General features: G+C 39.1%; 1 long non-coding RNA gene across 8 annotated transcripts in view; it reads right to left on the bottom strand.

Annotated features, from left to right (window-relative positions):
* The window catches only part of LOC132014254 (uncharacterized), a 268,817-nt gene that overhangs the window by 37,665 nt on the left and 218,176 nt on the right, over positions 1 to 12,976 (bottom strand). For 7 of the 8 annotated variants that reach the window (XR_009403259.1, XR_009403258.1, XR_009403255.1 and 4 more), the window contains 2 exons: positions 4,925 to 5,071; positions 4,144 to 4,274 (listed from right to left, as the gene is read on the bottom strand). This is a non-coding gene — a long non-coding RNA (uncharacterized LOC132014254). Of the gene's footprint in view, positions 1 to 1,991; positions 3,011 to 4,143; positions 4,275 to 4,924; positions 5,072 to 12,976 lie in introns of those variants that run through there. The other variant, XR_009403257.1, reaches the window with a different exon arrangement.

Below are 12,976 nucleotides of genomic sequence, written 5' to 3'. Positions count from 1 at the left end.
CAAATAAATAAATAAAGTCTTAAAAAAAGGTCTCAATATAATAAAATATAAATATAATCTATTACGTATATTATATATTATTCAGTGCAACACATTTATATTTATATTATTATTTAATCCTGTTTACTACTATTTATATATTTATTTATATATAATATGTATACCTTATAATAATATGTTTATAATTTTTAAAATGTATAATGTAATATAACAATGTAACTTATAATTATTATCCACCTAATATATGGTTATAACATATTACAATATATAACATATTATATTATTATCTACATATACATGCTTATTTATACCATTATAGGATAGAATGGCAATAGGGTTGAAAAAGAGATTTAAACAGGGTCATGGATTAGACATTGCTGTCGTAATAATTCCCCAATCACCAGTATCCCATTTACAAAGCTTATTCCTTATAAATCTACCTTAATTATCATCTTCTCTGAAGGGACTTCCATACCCATACTCTTTACCACCAGAAAGACAGAACTATTTTTTAAAAATGCCACCAGCATTTTGTGCCATGAGGTTAAGTGCCAGTGAAGGTATAAATCAGATCATTGCTGTCTTGTGCCCACCATGTTGTACAAACTCTTATAGTTATACTTATCACACTGCACTATAGTTGTTTGTTTAATGCCTGTCTACACAGTGGGGCTCTGACTTACATGGGTGAAAAGCCACGTTATCCTCATTTTTGTATCCAGTGGCAGATACTGCCTGAACCAAGCCGCCACTAAGCCAGGGCGGTTATCTCTCAGCAGCCAGGAGTCTTGGCCACTGGTGGCCCATAGCTATCTTTTTCCAGAGAATTCTCATTGACCACATGGAGCCCAGAAATGCCCACTAGGAGACCCTCATCAAATAATTGTATAATTGAAAGGTCTACAAATCTGGCCTCTCGACTCCAGGTAGAACCAGTCTGTAGTCTTCACGTCCACAGCTTCTCTGGAGATCAGCTGACGCAAGACTTTGCTGAATTCATGTCTCTGCTTGGCTTCTTGCCCTGCCCAGATCAGCTTCCTTCACTTCCTTACAGGTTTCTCCTGGGAACACTCCATCAGCTGATTACTCACACATGAACCCTTGCGTCAGGCTGTGCTTTTGGGGAATCGGACCTAAGACACCCCGAAGGGCACAGATTGCTGGGACAAAAGGTCTGTTTCTCCTATTAAACTCTGAGATCCATGAGAGCAGAAAAGATGACTTCTTCATCTCTTTATATCCAGTACCTAATTCAGTGCCTGACAGTAAACACTCGAGAGAAAAAAAAAAAAAAAAAGTTTGTAAATCTGAATTAACATGTGAGTTTATTTACCTCATTCCTTCTTCTCCTCTTTGACTGAATAGATAAATCCCAGGAAAAGCAAGACATGGGTTTAAGGATTAACATTGCTATTATCATTCCATACCAACCTTTCTCCAAGACCAAATGAATATGAATTGTCAGGAGGTGTTCAGCTCTAAAGTAAGGGGAGTGAAGACCCCTACCCCAGTCCTCTCCTACAGGAATGTGGATATTGGAACCATGGTTCTCATCGATTGGATAGATTCAGTAACAGCTAATGGCCATATATTAAACCGAATCTTTTGTTTTCTTTTTTAGCTTTCCTGAGAATATTTTTCCATTCCTCACTTTCCTCTTACTCCCATATTAAACTGGCGTTAGGTTGGCAAATATCAAGCCAACTTTAGGAAAGGAAGATTTTTCTCAGTGGTTTTCTTGGTCCCAACACAGTATATTCACCAGAGATTAAAACAAATACGGGGCTCTGGTCTCCACTGCATCCCTCGGAAATGATCTTCTTTCTACTCACTATGGAAGACAGATTAGACTCCACCAAATGAATTAACAAGGTCATCCAGAGGATAAGAACTCCAACATTAATCAAAAGCATGTACTTATATATATTTAAATTAATCTGAAGGCACAAGTTTCTCCATTAGTGTGTCTGTTTGGACCATCTTACTAAAAAAGTGCAGGATTTCTTTGGGCAGAAAAGAGAATGATACTTTCAATTGTTCTCATTATAATTACCTCAAAGCTTGCCCAAGAAAGCATAAAAATAACTGACTTCACAAACACATTTTGTTTTGAGGTTGACATAGTTTTCTGAGGTGAAAAGTCTCATTGGGTGTCTATTATTCAAACTTGTGTCAAATAGACAAGATCCGATTCTTTTTTTTTTTTTTTTAAGATTTTATTTATTTGATAGACAAAGATCACAAGTAGGCAGAGAGGCAGGCAGAGAGAGAAGAACAAGATCCGATTCTTAACACAATGACCAAAAATTACTCAAATACCATCTCTAAGCAGATTCGCTGTCTGGGAACATTGGTATTTTGTCAGTTCTTCTGGAAACCTCCAGCCATCAATTACTGAGCTACGGACAAAACAAATGAGTTGGGGCGGTGCAGGGGAGGTGTGGGAGGCGCCTAGGAATTCTACAGAAAACTGGCCTTTAATATTGAATCAACCACCATTTCACCCAAGTGTGGGGCTGGAGACATGATATTATCTCATCTGTTCCTTACTGTAACCCTGACAAGGCTGGATTTTCATCTTTACTTTGCAAGTGATAACAGCCGTCTTGACAGATCCTGGAGAGTTGTTACAAGTCACGTGGCTACTAAGGACCGCCACCGGAGTTCAAACCAGGGACTGTTTGCTCCAAAGCCTATCATCTTTTGACTTCACCGCCCTTTAATCAGGTCAGCCAGTGTTCACTAAGGGTTTATTTTTCACTGAGCTCTTAAATATCGACTTGACTCAGGGGAAAAAAGACACTTTTGTGGACAGTCTCTTCCTTTATGACAGCAGCACTTGGACTCCGATCACCCTCTTGATATATTACTTACTAGCTAACAACTAATACATGATTTGTTCTAAGAAGTAATTCTGTACCCGAAGAGTGGGTGTCGCCTTCTTTAAAGTTATCAAGATGAGTCCATCAAATGCAGTGGATGCTTTGAGGGCATGCCAAAGCTTTGGAATCTGTCAGCAAATGAAGACAAACGAAAGCAATAGTGGGTACCCTCGATTTTGTGGACAAAGTCCACAGACACAGACATGTTCAGGATTCCGTGGTTTCCAAAGCCCTAGGGACGTTCAGAAACGATGCCCGGTCTCCTGAGTCAGAAAGAGTGTGGCCAAGTTCCACTCTAGAGGAAGGTGGGGAGAAAACTGGGTTGCCATCCTCTGTTCTCTTTGCGAGATGGTATATGAAGTATATGCTGGGAGTGAAGGATGTGAGACAAAGATGGGGAGACAGAAAGTAGTAGAGGTTAAATGGGTTTGGATTCACTGTCTTGGAGGATGGAGGAGAGAACCAACAGGTGACAGGGTGACGAGAATGCAAGATTCATGAGGCCCAGGAGTTTTTCTCCCTTGTGTCTTCTTGGTGTTTGCACATAGTAGATGCTCAATTAATATTTGTGGAATAAGCAACCGTGGAAGAAATAAAGCTTGAACCAGCTTTATAAATGGCAGTATCTACAATATCATTTTGGAAATAAGTTAAATTCTATTAGGAGTATTTTCAACAAAATCAGCAACATCTTAGCAGTATTTCAATGAAAATTGGCAACATCTCATGCCATATCATCTCTCTCTCTCTCTCCAGTTCCTCTTAATGCAAACCAAAGAGTCTTCATGCCGCTGAGGTCTGGACAAAATGAGTATTAAGGGTGAATCAGATGTATAAAGACTAGCCTGATGATTACCTATATAAGACGGTTACAGGCTTTGCCTTGGTGATGGCGAAGGGGTTTGTGAGTGCTGTGAAATGAATGTGCGTAGATGAGTCCAAAGTCCTGTGGGAACACAGCCAGCCATTCAGCAGGTGCCGGCCTGACTCTCACTTTTCTTCTCTAAGGGCCAAAATTTCTCAGATGATGCATCTGACCCATTCCCTTTCCCCTCATTTCAGAGTTTCTTGTTGCTCTCTCTGTGTTTTCTTCTTTTTTTTTTTTTTCAAGATTTTATTTATTTATTTGACAGACAGAGATTACAAGTAGGCAGTGAAGCAGGCAGAGAGAGACAGGAAGCAGGCTGAGAGAGACAGAGAGACAGGAATCTCATTGCTTTGCTGGAGATTCTTAACTTTTGTAGGAAGCTCTAGTACTCACCTGGCCTAGAGACGTTGCACTCTGACGACTTCAGGCCTTGAGGTTTACCTTCTCCTTGGCTCTCCATCTCATCAAATTTCCTGACTCCCACTCCCTTAAGGCACCAGCTCCTGTGTGTTCAGCTCTTCCTTCTACCAGGGAAAGTAAGAAAAAGGGGAAACAGCCATGTGGTGTATTAGCCACGTTTAAGCCTTCATATTTTATTTGCAAAACTGACAAAACACTTTATAATCCCCATGTAAAAGCCAAGTTTAAAGCAAAGACTTATTAAATCTGTATAAAATACACAAATGAGTAAATTATTGCTAATGGCATGACTTTTTGTACTCTTCTTCAAAGCTAAACCATGAAATTATTTTCATTTTAAACAACAAATTCGTTTCTTTGCGTGATTCAAGACACCGCACTAATCCATTTCAGGTTTTTAGTATAATACAGATTTGTCTACATTTGTAAACAAAAGACTGAGCTGCAAGAAGAAAGAGAAAAGCTAGGCCTGTGTTTCAGGGTAACATGCAAAAACCATTACACCAGAATTCATTTTAAACAAGTTTCTGCTAGACAGTATGCACTGAGTGTGATTACTAGCTCTAGGAACCCATTATGAAACAAATAAAAGTTAAACACTGCCCTGGAAAATTGATACAAGTGAGTTGAATTCATTTATCTATTGAACAACGAATAGAGCTCCGTTTTGGCAAGAAGAGTAGGGGAGAGCATGTTATCCCAAGGATGTAGGTGAGAACAAGTTATGTTAAGAATAGTAATAGGTACGGGGCACCTGGTGGCTCAGTCGTCTGTCTTCGGGTCAGGTCATGATCCCAGGGTCCTGGGATCCAGCCCTGCATTGGGCTCCCTGCTCAGCGGGAAGCCTGCTTCTCTCTCTTCCGCTTCCCCTGCTGTGTTCCCTCTCTCTCCGTGTCTCTTGCTGTCAAATAAATAAATAAAATCGTTAGAAAAAAAAAGTAATAGGTACAGAGATGGGATTTTACACAATTATTTAGTGTGCTAGATTTATATTACATCCATTTAGGTCCACTGGAACTGAATTTCAGAAACTCCCTTGGCCTGCGTAGCTTGCGGTTGGTAGGAAGTATCAGCCACACTCTTTCTGCATGGCGAAGGGGAAAGCAGGCAGTGAGGCCCCTGGTAGCTTATATACATTATACACATTGTTGCTACTCACCTTGGGGTAGCATCTCTTCCCCAGTTCCTGTACCTCCTGTGAAACCCTCATTTGGCTTCTCTGCCTCCTGGGCTAGGTGCAGATTGAGTTCCATGATGAACAGCACTAGCTTCCCTGGCAGGATATCCCCCATTCCCCAAGTGGCAGGTGTAAAGCCAGAGAGAGACTCCCATGATTTTAAGAGCCTGCGCTCATGGGCTCTAGTCAGCATGGCAGGTTCCGTTTGTGCTCTTCCCCTCACACCTATCCTTCTTCTCCACTCCTCGCCCTGTGGAGGTCTGGCTCTGCCACCAGATCCAGGAGGAAACAACTCATGTAAGACTATAACCATGCCCCGCAAGTGTAAGGCCAAGCCACTATTATAGATCCCTATTTGGATATTAATGTATATTTCAGAGATGGCGTGTTTCTCTGCTCACACTCTTTGACTAAAACACAGGGAGACATTATTAGTGTGGGGAAGCATGGGGAAGATAATTGAATAAGTCATCTGTAATTTTTCAGAAGAAAGCCAATGACTTTGACTAAAGCTAGTATTGCCGTAAAGTTCTCCATGATGCTCAACAAACGTAAATCAATGCAATTTAAGACCTTCAGTATCTTCATATAACTTTATCCATGCTATTAAAGTTGTTACGCACTTTTAAATCGTACACAATAGTTCATATTTATGAATATTTATAGCTAATGTTTCAAATGTATTCAGTGTTTGACATTATCTAGTTGATACCGCCATTCTTAGTAGCTGATGTTCAGTATCTAAGATTTTGCTTTGTGTACCCCTTTGATGTGAATTTTTATTAGTAACCTGATTTTTTTTCTCAAAAGAATTCTGAGAGGTCAGAAAAGAGCCAGTAAAGAGTGGGGATTTGGCATGCAAGGAAAGGACAAACGTTGCTAAACCCCAGGCTGTCACATCTGCACCTTCAATTTCAATTAATTTTCACAAAACCTTTAAAGATTTTTTTTTTTTTTAATTATTTGACAGAGATCACAAGTAGGCAGAGAGGCAGGCAGAGAGGGAGGAAGGGAAGCAGGCTCCCTGCTGAGCTGGGAACCCGATGCAGGGCTCGATCCCAGGACCCTGGAACAATGACCTGAGCCGAAGGCAGAGGCTTAACCCACTGAGGCACCTAGGCGACCCACAAAACCTTTATGGTTGTTTTCTTCCTTCTATTTTTCATCTGGGGACCGAGAACCAGAGGATAAAATGTCCTGTTCAACATCTCACATCAGACAAAAACCTGTTTTTTCCTTAAAATTGAGTGAAACCATAATTATACCAAGGGGAAAAGTATAACAACCTTGAGAAAGTGCAATGACCTTGAGAACCAGAAAATGTGGAGGTGCTATGCACTAAGAAAAATAAGAAGATGAGAAGCAACCGGACCCTATAACAAGGATTCAGTGTCTGACACCTGGGCACAGCCATAAACAATGGTGATAAAAATTTTTATCTCCTGATAAGAAACATTTTGCTGGTAGTAAACTCTTTACAGTAATATTTAATACATATGAACGCTGTTACATTTTTAATATGTAAAAATGAATAAAATGGGAAAACATTACCCAAGCAAGAATCAAACACTAGACCACAAAACTTCCAAGTATCATCTCATGACTAGGGAGGAAGTATGTATTTTAATGAAAGAAATCCCCAACGTATACTACCTAGAATTCTCATTTCAGCAATTGTCCCTTCAATATTGAGACCCTTTGTCTATTCCAGAGGGGTAATGACAGATAGAATTTTACCTGAAATCCCCACAGGTTCCCAGTTCTCATGGTCACTTCCTTCTCAAATTTCTTTGTTACTAATCAATGGCACCTCATGAGGATCTCTGAGAAAGCTGAACTAAAGGAGCCGTTTCCCAATGGTTGTAACATTAAATGGAACACGAAGGTAAGTTACACTTTATACCATAGTCAAGTCACAGAATTCTAACTGCATTTAAGAATGATTTCCTATCTTTCACAAATGAGTTAACTGAAAATCAGAGAAGTGAAGCTTTATTAATTAAATTTGAAAGTGAGTTCAGGTTTCTGGATGCATTAAACTGACACAATTCTGTGAGTGAATAATTAAAAAAAAAAATACAAATACAAAATTACATACAGGACTTTGGGTGTGGCTCGTGAAAATGTGGGTTTAACATTCTAACCAGAATGGAACGAGGTAAAATCCAACTTGAAAAGGCAAAAGCCAAGTCACTGTTGAAAAACCCAGTCCCTGGAAGTGCAGGGAAGCAGAGGGTCCTCAGGAAGAACCAGAACTAGAGACATGAACCTCACTGGATTGTTTCCACCTCTGTTTCTCTCTGCAAGTTGGCTTTATTCCCTCTCACTGTAAACCAGATCTCTTCAGAAGCAGGAAAATATGGCCGCTGATAGTTCTTAAGTTATATGTCATAGAGTTTAACCACTGAGATGCTGAGATGCTCTCTGGGCCAAACCAAGTCTAGGGAAGGACTTTAACTGATCTGGTTGTGTCCAAATTAACTGCTGTCAGTGGCATTGGGTCTTCTAAAAACAGGAGAGAAACCATGAGCACACTGTCAGCATAGAAAAGGATCTGTGCCAAGAAGAATCTGGAAAGACAAAACAATCCTCCATAAATCATTTGCTCAATGCTGAATAGCTAATATGTGGTATACTCAGAATCATAAACTAAGGGTTCATTTCAGCCCAATTTTTTTTTCTCTAAATGTTACAGCAGATAATAAAGAAATGAATTTTCCTGGCTCAGAAGTTTTGTTCTTGGCATAGAATATTACCAGAATATGCAAACAAAAACAAGACCCAACACAAAATAACCTTCATATTTTCATTCAATTTAGAGTTCTTCTGAATTACTATTATACATATCAATCCTCATCAGAGATTTATTAAGAAAACAGGACATTTGTGTTAAGCGTCTATTATCTATTAACTCATGCTAGAAATTTTCTTTTTACTGCTATTCCGATGCGATTTCTTTCCTTATCTCTTTATCATAGATATCGAATAGATGAAAAAGTGCTAATTGGTTGTGCCCTGCAGTAAATGAAATATTATCATATAGTGCTTTGATATGAAAACAGCATAATTACAAGCTTATTGAAGTCACTTTTTTTTTAAGAACAAATAGCATATTGCTATAGACCAAAAAGTTCCTGCATAAGGCAGTCGCTATTGATTTGTATTTCCTAGTTAAGTAATTCTCAATCGATTTATATTTCGTTTCCCTAAACAAAGTGCTTCAATCATTGGAAGAATGAAAAGAAGGGAAATTGAAAATGGGAAATTTTGACAAAATATAATATAATAGAAAGAAAACCCCTGGCCTTTCCTTTCTTTCTTCAACACAGCTTTAGCAGAATCTTCTTAATATTTAAATTCATAAATTCCCTTTCTTCTTACTTAGTTCTGAGAAGGCCTCCCTACTGGGATTTACGACCTATGTTGAAGGCAATCCGGGAAAAGGATTTATAATAGTGCCTAAACTATGGTACTCTGCCGAGATGAGAAAAGATGGGGCTTGAAAATAAAGTCATGGATTTCAGTGTTCAGCTCTCTCCCACCAGTGAGACTTTCTCTGGACGAGGCTCAGCCTAGCAGCCTTGGGAGGCCTGGGCCACAGCTGTTTCCCTGTGTGCTGCTAGCCAACAGCACAAAAGTCTCAATTCAGAAGCTGGAGGAAAGAGTTGGAAACTAAAACCAAGGGCAGCAGATGCCACACCAAACTGAAGGCATATGAATTATCTTCTAGATGAGTGAGGGAACAACATCTGGTCTTACTCATAAATCAGATCCTGCCCAGCAGGCTCAGGGCATGGGCTTCCTTACACAGAAGCACAGGACGGGACACATGAGGAGTGTGGATGATGCCTCACACGGACATGAAGTAGAGCAACAGTAAACAGGGTGTCCAAGAAACATCGGGAGGGGACTGCAGAACTGGGAGCCATTCGGAAGCCAGAACTTGGCTCAGAGTACCTGGCACAAGACAGAGGGCCACTTTGAGAGCAAAGCTACAAACGTGCAAGTTTGGGGGACTCTAAAATGCAGTTAGTGCTGCCGATTGAAGGCCAGGTTTCAGATATAAACCACCTGGAGAAGACTTTTGATCACATTTGAACATTTTACATTCTACCTACCCATGCAAAAGCATTACCTTTAGGATGTCCTCTATTAATGAAAAGCCTTTCTTTCCCCCTCTCACACTTAGAAGAATTTGCTATTTGGCCATTTATGTATATTGTATCTTTTTTTTCTTGAACTGCTCCATTTTCTTTTCTGACATCGTACTGAGTGATCATGATTTAGAAAAATATGTCAGGTATGCTTAGTGTGGTGGAAAGTCTCCCTTTTTCCTTCCAAGTTTACTTTCCATCTATCTCAGCCTTAACCTCTGCCCAGGGAGAATGACTTCCACCAACTGTGTAATAAAACCTTCCCTGCCCTCTGGCTTTTAGTTGGGTTTGACCCAGAGGAAGTAAGACATGAGATCAGATAATGGGAGAAGAGAAAGTTTGGGGTATTTTACCCTGACTCTCTTCCAATTAGATGGTGGTTTAGCTGGGATTGTGTTCCTCTTGAGTGAACATCTCAGATGGCCCCAGTCAGATGGCTAAAGCTCTTAGATTCTGGAGGTAGTCTCTGACTGTGCTTGTGTTGGTCTGATGGTGGGAATAGCTTCCTGTCACTGTTAGTCTTAGAGGGCTTTGTTAACCCTTTTTGAATCCCTTTAGCCTGCCACACCTTGGCACAGAGCCTCTTTATTTCCTTTTCTTAAATTATTCTTTTTTTTCTTAAATGATTCTTATATGGGCAACATCTCCTATTCCTCTAAAACTCTGATTAATAAACTGACCGAAGATATATCATTCACTACATCAAATCTGAAGAAACACCAATCTGTTACAAGCAAAGTCAATGCAAAGGGTAATGACAATAATCTCACTGACAAGGCGGAAATGTTTCCAGAAAGCAGTACCTGGCTTTTCATACCAGAGTTCAAAATCTGGATCTGCCTCTTGCTAGCACCATGTACTTGAACAAATCTTACAGTTTCTCCAAATCCGTCTCTTTCCTAATAAGATGAGATTAATAGTAATATCTCTTTCATAAAATGGTTGCAAATATTCAATAAGATAATTTGGTTTAAATGCATAGCATGCCCTTGGCCTTAAAACTGATGCAGCTGTGATAGTAACAATAGTTTTAAATGATGTTTCCAGGGTTAAAAGTTCAACTGAGAAGTATACTCTTAAACACTTTAAAGATGACTCTTAGTGACCTATGCTAAGGAAATTCCATGACACTGCCTTATTCGGTTTATAAACTCCCATGGCATTATTGCTACCAAAGAATAAGAAACAATAACCTGGATTATTATTTTATCAGTTAGTCTCAAATAACATAAGGTTCCCAGTCTCAAAGTATCCCTTCCTTCAAGCTCAAAAGATATAGCACGTTAGGGAAGATGAGAGAGATGGTGGTAAGGATGATGGCGACTTTTCCTGAGGTGAATTACCGAGCTTCAAACTTACTAACTACATGATAGCACTCACTATTCTAGGCATCTGACACATATCAAAACTTTCAATCCTCATAACAGTTAAATAGTATATATCATTATTTTCTCATTCTATACATAGAGCAGATGAGGCAGAGATTAAATAACCTGTCCATGGTCACACCTAGTAAGTGGCTGAAGGGGTGTTCAAACCCTGGGGCCAAAGCTTCAACACCCATGTGCTCTACTGCCTCACCCTGAAATTTCTACCCCATCTTTTGATGCCATGGATATCTAGGTTCCATCTTTATGAATACAAACATTTAATTTAGAATTATAACACCACTGACAAATTTTTGTCAAGCAAGCACTTTACAGAGCAAATATCATTAGGCCAGTTTAATTTATTATTGAATTTTCTATTCAGCAGAGTTAAAACATTTTTATGTTTACTTTATTGAAATTATATTCATCAGGATCGTTTTCCTGTAAACTGTACACTGAACATCTGATTTATTGGTCAGTCATTTTGTCCACATAAAATGTGACTGATGATAGCTTCTACCCATAGTACTTTTCTTTTATGGTTATTATAATAGAGCTTCAACAGACCCACATTTAATTTACATGAATTCAATCAGCTCGGCCAAAAATTAAAATAAATCTAAAAGTTTCAGTGATTGCCCAAATCCACCCCCAAGGGATTCTCAAACACTAAAAGGTTTCATACATGGTGAGGATAGAATTGAGTAGTGATTCCTTCAAAGAGAAATGAAGGAATTACCTTGGAGTGGGAGGAGAAGGGTGTTGATGAGAAACAGCTTATTCACATCATCTCAAAATCTCTCCCTACAAATTACAATTTACCGAAGTTATAATTGGCTACATAGTGGAGAAACAAAATAGTACCTTAACCAACTGATGGAAACTACCATCGTGAATACGGGACAGGCACGATGTGCCGACAGGTGTGATAGCCAAAGGACACAACATCACTTAATTTAGCAATCCTACCAAAAAATACATAACTAGGATCACATTATGGGGAAAGGTAGATAAACCATCTTCAAAGACAGTCCTATAGGGGTGCCTGGGATGTTCAGTAGGTTAAGCATCTGCCTTTGGCTCACGTCATGATCCCAGCATCTTGGGATCGAGCCCTGCATCGGCCCCTGCTCAGGGCCCATTCCCCCCCCACAACCTCTGCCCCTCTCCCCACTCATACATTCTCTCTCTCTCTCTCTCTAATAAATAAAATCTTAAAAGTCTGTAAAAGCAGTCGCCTGTAATCTTCAAAAATTCTGAAGGTCAGGAAAGACCATGAAAGCTAAGGAACTATTCCAAATTAAACAAGAACGATAACTGGATGCAATATACGATCATGCATCAGATTCTGGAGAAAAACCACCGAGAATGATATAATCGGGATAACCGAAAAAACTGGAAGTGGACTATTATATAAATAATAACTGTAGCCACATTAAATTTCCCAAATTTGCTAACTAGACTGTGGTTAGAGACCAAAATACTCTTGTTCCTGAGAAATAGACCCTGAAGGATTAACTGACACAAAGTCATGATATAGTCAACCTGCTCTCAAATGGGTCTGCAAAAAACTGTGTGTGTACGCGAGAGAAGAAAAGGCAAATGTGGCAAAACAGTCAATATTAGGGACTCTCGAAAGGGCATACATGCCTTCTTCAGAACTTCATGAAACTTGTCTTTAACTTGGAAATTGTTCCAAAACAAAGCTTTTTGTAAAAAAAAAATAATGACTTTAAGTCTTTAGAGAGACACTGACGGAAACTGGGAGAACTGTGAAAATTGAATGCAGAGCATAATGGTAATGCTAGAGCTGTGAGTCCGGAATTTTCACCGAATTGCGGAAGTGTCGTGAAACACTTGAATTATTTACCTGTTAATTATGGTCCCATCCATGAAACTGCATAGTGTATATAATACCCAGTTACGCATACATATGATGTACAGGGCTATTTACCAAAAATACTTGTACTCTCTATTTATGGGCAATTCAGAGAATTTCTAGGGTTATTTTTACTATACATGACTTTCCACTTATTTTAGAACTGAAAACCAGGTTTTAAAAATTACTTTAATTTTTAACTAAAATTAAAAATTTTAATTTTTAA

Source organism: Mustela nigripes, chromosome 3 (genome assembly GCF_022355385.1).
Source record: "Mustela nigripes isolate SB6536 chromosome 3, MUSNIG.SB6536, whole genome shotgun sequence".
NCBI lineage: Eukaryota > Metazoa > Chordata > Mammalia > Carnivora > Mustelidae > Mustela > Mustela nigripes.
Note: the sequence above shows the minus strand (reverse complement) of the source record. Positions and strands in the feature narration are given on the sequence as shown.